This window comes from Eptatretus burgeri, chromosome 17 (genome assembly GCF_056783735.1).
Source record: "Eptatretus burgeri isolate ZD-2024b chromosome 17, Ebu_testis_v1, whole genome shotgun sequence".
In the NCBI taxonomy this organism is placed as follows: Eukaryota; Metazoa; Chordata; class Myxini; order Myxiniformes; family Myxinidae; genus Eptatretus; species Eptatretus burgeri.
The window spans coordinates 8,975,026-8,986,527 of NC_140977.1; the positions used below are offsets into that span (position 1 = coordinate 8,975,026).

Below are 11,502 nucleotides of genomic sequence, written 5' to 3' on the forward strand. Positions count from 1 at the left end.
GATGGTAGTCCCCGATTGGACGTGACGTCCCCAGAAGTGCGTCAAAATGACGTCAAAAGATGACGTCATTTTTCAACTTTTTAATTTTTCAGTGTTTATCATTCCATTTTGTTGGACTGCCTTCAAGGAGGTTACACACCAAATTTGACGTCAATCAGACTGACGGTTGTGACGTCATGGACGTTTTAAAATGACGTTTTTCAAATGTGCCCGGAAAAAAGTTGCAGCGGCGAAGGTATGCGCTCTACCAAGTGCCCGTTCTAGTTAATTAACATGGATTGTCATCATCATCATCATCATCGTGTCAAGTTTATCATCTGTGGAGAAGATTGTCATGGGGCCCGCAAGGCTAACCCCTGCTTTAGCGGGGAAAATGGCCTTTGTGTGTGTGTGTGTGTGTGTGTGTGTGTGTGTGTGTGTGTGTGTGTGTGTGTGTGTGTGTGTGTGTGTGTGTGTGTGTGTGTGTGTGTGTGTGTGTGTGTGTGTGTGTGTGTGTGTGTGTGTGTGTGTGTGTGTGTGTGTGTGTGTGTGTGTGTGTGTGAGAGAAGTTTATCATCATCATCATCGTGTCAAGTTTATCATCATTGTAATTAAAGGTAAGTTTCATGATCTTAATAACATAAGAAAATAAACTTTTTAGGTCATCTCGGTCGAGATGACCTAATAAAGCCGGACCAAATGTCCGTACATCCATCAACAATTTTTCTTTCCGATCTTGATGAAACTTCGTATGTGGGTAGAGATCGATGAGTGTTGCACAACGATATAACTTTTGTCCAGGTTCAAGGTCAGGGACGAGGTCACAAGGTCACGTAAGTTATAAAAATCTCCATTTTCAAAACCTATCTCGTCTGCCATTCTGCAAGATATTCGGCAACTGTTTATTGATTATGATAGTAAAAAATATTATCTTGTATCTAACCGGACAGATTTTTGAATTTCCTTCCCGTTTGATCGTCACGTGATCTGGAAGATGGCCAAAAACGCCGATGCGATTGGCAAAGAAGGAAGGAAGGAGAAATGAAATATAAATAATATGGAATAGGCAAAGCCGAGAAGCGAACGTAGAATTCTTCTTACTCGCTTCTGACTTTACCTAAAACTTGTTCACAACTGTATACTTGCCAACTATACCATGGTACATGTAAGCACCGCACAGCTGATGATTTTGACGCAATTTCCGGTTACTTCGGCCTGGATTCGGGATCAGCGAACAAATAATGTAAATCGCGATTAAAAAAAATATTTTTTGATGATGCGGGAGATATCTTTATTAAAATTAACTTTGGGGGAAAAATAATTGAATAAATAAATAAATAAACGATCACTTCTGGTCAAGAATAAAAGAAATTAAAAGTTCTGGAAAGAGTTTCAAAATCACTCCCGGAATGTTAAATACTAAATAAACACTTCCTGTCTTGAAAAAAATCACCTTCGGAAATATAAAATTAACTTTGGGAAAAAAAAATAATTGAATAAATAAATAAACACTTCCGGCATGCATCATTCCCCATGAAAAAAACCGGAAACAAAAAAACCCAGCAACAAAACAAAAAACGGAAGCAAAATGGTCATAGCCAACGACACGGATTCACAATTGCCAAGGTATTGTGTTGTTTTTGTTGTTTCCTATTCTCTCATGTGCACGCGTTAAGTAATATTCACAAGATAGAAATAAAACCCAATCGTGTTTATACACCGCACAGCGTTTAACAACAACCGGAAGCAAAAACTCATAGCAAACGACACGGATTCGAAATAGCCAGGGCTATTGTGTTGTTGTTGTTGTTGTTGTTGTTGTTGTTATTTCCTATTCTCTCACGTGCACGCGTTAAGTATTAAGCTCACTTCGTTGGCTATAAAACACATTTTTAGCCTTTTATATTTATACATTTTCCACCGAAGGTGCAAAAGTATCAAAACCCGAAATGTAAACGTCGGCATTTATTTTCAAAATATAATTTCGTGCGCGCGCGCCAAAATGCCGAGTCATCTTTAACCAAACTGCGTAGTAGAACTGCGCAGTAGTTCGGTCATGGCGTCTGAGCAGTGGCCAGCGTGGTTCAGATTGACTGTGGTTTCTGGGGCGAAGGTGATTGTTAAGAAGTATGTCGGCGGTATAAATTCGAGTGACTGTATTGGTGATTTAATCACACAACATCTTGACAACGAATATTCTGGCCGAACGATTGCATCAATTCAGTGCATCAGCAGGGATGATTCGCAGGCTACTCTCGATCGTGCCGATATCTAACATAATCATAGGGCTGCAGGCTGTGGGGCGAGGCCACGGATCCCGGATGAGGGGATGTGATAAATTATGCTACATGCTTTGGGATTTCTGATAAATATATCAATGAGTACATTCCATAATTAATGAATCTGGCATACAAAATGTTTTTTCATACCTGACATGTTACTTTGTGCAGTGTCACGAAACTTCTGTGGAATTAATAAATAATTAATGAATTTGCGAGCTCTAACGATTTTTCAAACCTCAATATCTCTATAAATACTTGACCAATTTTCATTCTGAAAGTTGCATTATAATCAGTGAAGAATAATCTACAGGATTATCATAATCTCCGAGAGCTAAGCCTATTTTTTCGATTTTTTTTTCTACAACCGGAAGTGAAATGTCCCCAGAGAGTGGACGGACTGGAAAACCACGTATTGCACTTACTGGTGATTCTGATGTGTTAATCCGGGTACGAAATGAACAATACATATTTATTAATTATGTCATTAGTAGTATTATCCTAGTGTATCTCTGTGAACTATTTCAATCTAAACGGTTAGTTTGGACTGTTTCGCGGTTACTGGAACTGAACATTGAGAACTTGTGGTATTATAGAGATGACCGTCACCCCCACACGGGGGTAATTTTATTTTATCTTATTGATGCAGTAAAATAAGCCTGATGTTGCCTTAACGTTAAGGTAGCTGGCTGAAGATCTTAGGGTCTTGAGTTTGTGCCCCTGTTGTGCTGTTGAAATAACACCATGAACTCCATCCAAAGTTATAATAAACCAAGAAAATTAACTTTATTTTATGGTATTAATCACTTTTATTCATGAAAATAAATAACAAAAACAATGCACAAACATGTTAATTAAGGTGACACTTCAGACAAATTTTAAAGTTGAAGTCCCTAACCCTATTTTCCCCATTACCCCTAAGTTTGCAGATTTTCGGTTCACAGGGATTTTCAAGAATGTAACCCCCGTGAATGGCAAAGCCGTCCTGTATGTACCTGAGCATTGTGTGGGGTATCGTGTTCTATGAACCCTCTTTTTACCTCTGCCATGGAAGGTGAAGGAGGTTTTGTTTTCACCCATTTTTGTCTGTGTTGAGGATATCTCAAAAGTTAGGAACGGATCCGGATGAAATTTTGTGGACATGTTCAGTGTGTGACAAGAACGAACTGATTAGGTTTTGGTGAAGATCCAGATCCGGATCCGACAACGAGAATTTTTTAAGTGATTCTTCACCATTGAGAGATAAGTCAGTCAGGTATGGGAGCATACGCCAAAGCAGCGCGTCTCTGCGTCCACTTTCCACCAGTACTCCAGGGGATTCCGTCTGGCCATCCTCCAGGCAGATGCCTGGCCCATCCCAATCTCCTTAAGATGCCGATCAACCTGCTGCAACCACGATGCATGTGGTCGGCCCATTGGCCTCCTCCACTCATGAGACTCCCTCGCTGAGAGAATCTGGTGAGCAGGATCAGCATCAGGAAAACGAGCCACATGTCCATACAGCCGGAGCTGACGCTCACGGACTATGCAGGTAACAAATCTCATTTGAGTCTCTCTCAGCAACCACTCGTTGGACACAAAGTGTGACCAGTGATAGCCAAGGATTCTCTGAAGAGACCTGGTACCAAAGGAATTAAGTCTCCATCTCAGATCCTTGGTCAGAGTCCAAGTCTCACATCCATAGAGCAAGACTGGAAGCACCAAGGACCTGAAGACTTGGACTTTCATCCTCCCGCACATGTACCGGCAGCGCCACACGCCATTATCCAGTGAATCCATGACTCCCCAGGACCGACCCTGACGTCTTTTGACCTCTGACTCACAGCCAGCAGAGACATGAATATCATTGCCAAGGAAAGTGAATCTCTCCACGACCTCAACATCCTCACCACAAACAGACACAGACAGGACAGCAGCATCCAAGATGTCAATGAAAGCCTGGATCTTAGTTTTGACCCAGGAAACCCGTAATCCCAGCGGCTCCGACTCCTCATTCAGCAGCTCGAGGGCCCCCAAAAGGATATCTAAAGGTTCTGCAAAGATGACTGCATCACCTGCGAAATCAAGGTCAGCGATCTTGACATTCCCAAACGATGCACCGCAGCTTGATCTCTCTGACATCCTCCCAAGAATCCAGTCCATACAAGTGCTGAAAAGTGTGGGGCCAATACACACCCCTGACGAACTCCAGTAACAACTGGAAATAAGTCAGAGATGGTACCACCACATCTCACAGCACTCTCAGTACCAGAGTAGAGTTCAGACATCAGATCGATCAGTTTTGGTGTCACCCCACGAAGACCAAGAATCCTCCAGAGGGCATCCCAATTTACTGAATTGAACGCTTTACAGAGATCAACATAGGCTGCAAGCAGCCCCTGTCGAAACTCTCGTCTGCGTTCGGTGAGGGCCCGAAGAGCAAGGATACGGTCAATCGTTGACCTCTTTCGTGTAAAGCCTGACTGCTCTGGACGCTGGTGCTCAAGCACATGCTGGTGAACCCTCTCAAGAATTATCCGAGCAAAGACCTTGCCCGGCACTGAGAGCAGCGTCACCCCTCGGTAGTTGTTGCTGTCTTGGCGATCACCCTTCCCTTTCCAGAGAGGAACAACAAGGCCCCTCTTCCAATCAGTTGGGATGATGCCTGTGTTCCAGGCAGAGCACAGAACTGCATGCAACGACACGAGTGCAGCATTTTCACCAGCCTTGAGAAGTTCAGCATGGATGCCACAGATCCCTGGATCTTTACCCCCATTTCAACCAGTTCACCGCAGCCTGTGTTTCCACAAGCGAAGGTGGAACAAAGTTGATTGGAGGGTCAGCAACAAGGATTGTAACACCACTGACAGCCAACTCGACAGCAGGTGGATCAGCCTGGTACAACTGCTCAAAGTAACCGGTCCAGCGGGCCTTCACTTCGGACTCCTCTGTCATGAACCTACCACCCTCTGCTCTAACTGCAGTGCTCCGAGGGAGGGATGGGCTTGGATGAACGCATTGCGCGAATTCCCCTGTAAGCAGGACAAGAATCCCTTGACCACAGCTGATGCTCTACCCCCTCACAGATTCCTCGCACATAGGCCTCCTTGTCCACCCTGAGCGCATGTACAGTTTTACGCCTCAGCTCCCTGAACAGCTCAGCTCTGCCATTCAGCCTGGCCCTGCAACTCTGGTCAATGGTGTCCAGTGTCCCTTGAGAGACAAAAATTCTTCGTTGCCGTCCGGTGAGTTCCAAGACATCCACTGGCAACATCAAGGACTGTGGTCTTGAAGGCACTCCACAACTCTTCAGGACCTCCCAAAGCACCCAGACTCCTGAAATCTCCACTCAGCTTGTTCGCAAACTCCTCAGCTACCCTCTTATCCTTGAGCTTGCCACCATTCAGCCTTGGCTGGGATGATACCATTCTCCTGGATTTAAGGTGCAACTTAAGAGTTGCTACAACAATCTGGTGATCAGTATTGAGGAACTGAGCACTCCAGTAGACCTTGCAATTCTGGATGATCCTCCAGCGACCATCAACGAGGACATGGTCAATTGCCACACTGCCAGTGTTGGACTACCAAGTCCAGCGATGAGCTTGTGGGCCCTGAAACCATGAACCGGCCACCCTCAGTCCATGACTTCTTGCAAAGTCAAGGAACTTAGTGCTATTCTGGTTCATAGTTCCTGACCCATGGGGATCAACACACGTCTCATAACCATCTATCTCAGTTCTAGTCGATGCATTGAAACCCCTAAGACTCGAAGTGTATCTCATCTGGGGCACTGATCAACCACAGACTCGAGCGTGGCATGGAATGCATCCTTCACGGTGAGATCACTCGCCTCAGACGGAGCATAAACAGAGACCAGGGAAATGACACCTAAGGAGTGACGAATCCCTCGTCTCATAATACGCTCATTGACCAGTGTTCCCTCAACTATCATTGGAGTCAGCTTATTGGACACAGTTCCAGCAACTCCTTGGGATTGGTAACCATCAGAGTGACCAGACCAATACTAGGTGTAACCACCTACCATGATCTCGCCGCAATCCCGTCTCCGATTCTCAGAGAGTGCTGCAATACCAATGTCCAAACACTTGAGCTCAGATGATAACAGAGACAGGTGATCATCCTCTCTTCGGGATAGGACATTCCAGGCACCCACCCAAAGGTGTACCGCCTCAGGTTAACCCAGGGAGACCGCCGTCTGGTGGACGAGAGAGAGGGTGAAACCGATATATAGCATGACATCTCAAAAAGTTGTGGATGGATTCAGAGAGGGGTCCACCAGCTTTGCACAGTGACGTGGTGAAATCATTACCCATTCTTCAATTGACAATTGCTCTCGTTCTGCCAAGTTTGATGGGGATCATCGATGGACTGCAATCTTCAACTCTCATCATAAATGTTCAAGACTCCACCCTCTGCCATACCGTCTGTCATCCCTCAGGTCGGCAAGCAGCATCCTCTTCACTCTCTTCAGATCTTGATAATATCACAAACGGGTCCAACACGTGGAACATGCCTGACAAATCTCACAATATCTCTCCGAAAGGACAATTTGGACCCCTCCCCCCCCCCCCATCTACTTTCTCAACAATCCTCTGGAAGAAGTCCTTTCATTCAAGCTTTTGGGTGTCACTATCTGCCATGATCTTTCCTGGGAAAAGCCACATCTCCAAGCTGGCCTCCAAAACCAGTCACCGACTGGGCTTCCTACATCGTGTAAAGTCCTTCCTCGGCCCACCTGAGCTCCTGACCATGTACAAAGCTTTCATCTGCAGCCTGATGATGTAATGCTCTCTGCTTTAAGCTGCTGCTATCGCTTCTCATCTCTTCACCTTGTAGAAGCCAAGGCATTTATGATTATTGGTATCTCCCCCCGATGAGGCTGAGTCTTTGTGTTTGTCACTCTCACCGCAGGCAGGTCAATGGTCTTTCTATCTTCTACCGTCTCTACTCTGGTGTCGACAACCCCCCCCCCCCCCGGCTCTGTCTATTATCTGTCCAGCCCATATTTATGCAGGGTGCTCAAGGTCCAGCAGCAACCCCTTTCTGGTAAAACTACCAACATCAAGAATCACTGCTCACCTTCACTATTTTATTCCTTTTTTTTTCCCGACTTTGGAACAAACTCCCACACTCTCTTCAATCCCACTCTTCCCTCCAGGTCTTCAAAACAGCTGTTCACCACCATCTCTTATCTTCCCCCATCCAAAACCATGATCTTTTCTACCCCCGTTAGTCTACCCCATACCCACCTCCTTCAAATTCCCTGCTTTCCTTCCTGAAAGTCCCTGTCGTGTCCATCTTGTTTACCCCATGCACCCTGCCCCCCCCCTCATATGGCTATTCCTCACCGATTTGTGCTTCCCTCTCCCATCCTTCTTGTCTCCTGCTCCCCTTGTTATACGTTCTGTGCTTTGGCTCTTATTTGAGCCTTTACATCGTCTTGGAAAAAAATCAGTCAGTACTTTACTGGGCCACTCAAGAACATTTATTTTCTTCTTATTCAGCCACTCCATTGTGGCGTTAGCTTTGTGCTTCAGGTCAATGTCCTGCTGAAACGTGAATCTCCGACCCAGTTTCAGATTCATGGCTGACTCAAGCAGGTCTTCATCAAGGATTCTCCTGTACTTTGCACCGTCCATTGTCCCTTCTATCCTGACAAGCTTGCCAGTCCGTGCCGATGAAAACAGCCCCATGACATGATGCTGCCACCTCCATGCTTGACAGTTGGGATGGTGTTGACTTCCTGACATGTGTCCTGAATCAACACTTCTCCAAAGTATTGACTCAGGGGGTTGAATACTTATGTAAATGAGATATTTCTGCATTTCTTATTTGATTAATTTGTAAAAAATTTATAAAAACATGTTTTCTCTTTGTCATTATGGGGTATTTTGTGTCGATCGGTGACAAAATAACTAAATTTAATCCATTTTAAATTCAGGCTGGAATTCAACAAAATGTGTCAAAGTCAAGGGCTTTGAATACTTTCTGAAGGCACTGTGTATGTGTGTGCAAGCGTGAGCACATGTGAAAGTTGCTGTTGTTGGCTGCAATCTGGTGGAACGGAGACCTCCCTGATCTCGTGTGTGTCGTCGGTTATCTCCATTTTCCGGTTTCAGGGGATGGAACGAAGTCCTCCCAGGACTCAAGGTATCCATCTTCGCTTCAGTGAGGGATCACGGTTCATGGAGCAAGCTGTTCATCATTGCTGTTCTCAAAGTTTTGTCCCGAGGGCTCTTTTCAGGATCGTCACGGAACCCCGGACAGCCTCCAATTGTAGTTCGTTTGTTTCCCGTTTGTTTCCTAGCCTCCAAGAGCCTCGAAGATTCCCGGGGATGTTTTTTTTTAAATCTCACTGAGGTTCTTCTTTATTATTCCCCTTGTTCCAATTATCACTGGTGTTGCAATTTTGACGCTCTTTAGCTCCCAAGCTCTTTTGATCTCATTTTTGAGGTCTTGGTGTTTGGTAGTGTGCATGTGCGATTTATTGTTTTTATTTTATTCCCATGCAGACCACAAAAAATGCACTGGATGTGGAAACTCCATCAAGGTAAGTCAATGTTAATGTTCCTTTTCATTTCCTCGTTCTATTTGCCATTCATAATGAGAGGGCAGATTTAATCGAACTTGCAACACACATTGAACAGAACACCACACATCAATGTTTTATTCGCTTCATGTAAATTATCCTTCCTGATTTTGATAAGTTATGTTTATCTACAATTATGTTAAGCTCAATGGAAACAAAGAACCATTTCCTCTGGGTTAATCCATTGGTGTTCCCATCTGAACCCTGAACTTATGTTGTGAAGGAAGACAGGTTCCTTCGCAACACGTGTTCAAATCCCACATTTGACGCCATTGTTCATTGTCTCCTTCAACCATGCCGCCACTCAACACAAATGGTGATGAATTGACCAAATAATCATTGCAATAGTTGGATGCCTCAGTCTCATCGTCCAGGTGTGTAAGTGATATAAGCTCACGGGGTATGGCTACCAATCTCGTCAGAAGACCATTCCAGAGTTGATTTTGGTTGAAAAGGTCCAAGTGATAAAATACAGCCCCAAACAGAATTATATATATGATTGAACAAGTGATGCTTTTCAGTGGGAGGCCATTTACTCAAGGATTCATTGATTCTTGGTAGAGGAGTACACCACAGGGTTGTGCTTTTGCTAAGTGAACCTTGAGAAATGTCAGTTTTGAAGTGAAAATAATATCCTGAAACAAGGTCCTCTCCATGTGTCGCGTTTGCTGCTCTTTGTGTTACAGACCATAAATGGCTGCAGTCAACGACAATGCAACATTTGCTGTAAGTTAAAGCTTCCAGAATTAAGATTGGGGACATTGCACTGAAGTACACAAATAATAAAATTAATTTCATTTTACTGAAGGAGTTGTAACTCCATCTGATAATGATTTTGTTAACTCCTTCACAGACTGCACGGCCAAAAACTCCACGAAGAACAGAAGCACCGGGAGACGGGATGGTGGGATCCCGGAAGTGGATGCTCTTGTGTGGATCATCGAATCGCAACAGCATCAGACATCACAATCACCAGCTCTGCAGAATCAGATGGTCATGCTGTTGAGTGGTGATGTTTTATCCACAACGATGCAGGATGTTTTCCGATCGATCATATGGGACCAGATCAGAGACCAGAGAGAATGTGTCTCTTTAAGAGTTTTGTACAATCCTTAATTTGATGTTTTGTTGGTTCACAAGAAACAATCAACAAGTAAACATCATGGTTCATGCAATTATTAGGTACATTTGTGCACCTGAACCCAAACCTCGTTCCATAACTGCCCCACCACAGTGACCTTCTGAATGCGAAATTCCTTCCAGTGTGTGTGTTGTTTTTTTTCAGCTGGAGAAATATCTCACAATTTTTTCTTATTTTCCAGGTCGTTCCAATAATTGACTCAACTGCTGACGCTGAACTGTAATCATCAAAACTTCTTACTCTCCTGCCTGTTCTTTTCCAGATAATTATTTGCAGGCCACCATGATGCAAGCTGGCAGCCTTCAGACAAATATCTCCTCACTGTGACCTCCCCTTTCCCCTCCCCAAGTGTCTGACAATCTTGCCCTACTGTTGAGGTGACTCCAACAAATTTCTCCACAGCTGCTGACCCAGAACTCTAATCATCAAAACATCTTACTTTCCTGTCTGTTCTTTTCAAGATAGTTATTTGCAGGGCACCATGATGCAAGCTGGCAGCCTTCAGACAAATATCTCTTCACTGTGACCTCCCCTTTCCCCTCCCCAAATGTCTGACAATCTTGCCCTACTCTCGAGGTGACTCCAACAAATTTCTCCACTTCAGCTGACCCGAAACTTCATTCATCCAAAACTGATCCTCTCTGCTCCTGTTTTTGAGATATTTTTTGAGGGTCTCCCTGATGCAGGCAGGGAGCTGTCTGAAAAAAAATCTCTTCAATGTGACCACCTCCACACCTCCCCTCTCCCCCTCCCCCACCATCGACTTCAACCTCCCAAGGTTCACCTTCTATCTTCCTCCAATTTTTCTCTTCCAGTCTGTTGTCCTGTGCTCTCCCCTCCATGTCTTCAAGTTTGCTGTCAACCACCAACCTCACATTTAGTTTGGTAAACACTTTGGGTTCAGTGTTTCAGATTTTCCCACCCTCTTGTACCTGAGATTTTACAGTCATTGTGTTGTAGTTCTGTTGGCCTTCCTCCCATTCTGTTCTGGTCTTGGGTCAAGCCGATGAAGTCTTTGTGCCTCCTGTGTGAAGTGGGGCCATCGCCGTGATATATAAAACACACAGGAAATGGCACATTGTTCTGAGGCGCGGCGGTGGTGGTCATGTAGTTAACCCTCGGCCAGGCAAAGATCCCCAGGGGGTTAACCCTAAATAAGTAACCTGGGGTTTGGAGGACTCCAAGGAAAACTGGGTTTTTTTTTCTTTAAAAGAAACATATTTTAAGACTTTTTTTTTTCCCCCTGAAAAATATATTCATGCTAATAAGTGTGCGTGCATGTGTGCGTGCATGCGTGCATGTGTGTCGTTGACTGGTATCTACATATGCGGGTTTCAGAATGTGGATTGGAATCCTCCCAGATTGGGCTCAAAGTATCCACCTTCATTTCGGTCAGAGTTCACAATTCATGGACCAAGCTGCAAAGTTTAATGTTCTCAAAGTTTTGTGCCGAGGGCTCTCTTCAGGATCGTCACTGAGCCCCGGACAGCTTCCACCTGAAGTTTATTTGTGGT

The 11,502-nt window shown here is 44.6% G+C and overlaps 1 long non-coding RNA gene across 2 annotated transcripts; it reads left to right on the forward strand.

The window, feature by feature from the left end:
• Nucleotides 1-1,506: 1,506 nt before the first annotated feature.
• On the forward strand, nt 1,507-11,200 carry LOC147009254 (uncharacterized). 2 transcript variants are annotated; one of them, XR_015052812.1, is made up of 4 exons: nt 1,507-1,605; nt 8,771-8,808; nt 9,534-9,573; nt 9,701-11,200. It is a non-coding gene; the product is annotated as an uncharacterized LOC147009254 (long non-coding RNA). The 2 variants fall into 2 exon arrangements; XR_015052813.1 differs by lacking the exon at nt 1,507-1,605 and adding an exon at nt 1,827-2,092.
• The last annotated feature ends 302 nt before the right edge of the window (nt 11,201-11,502 follow it).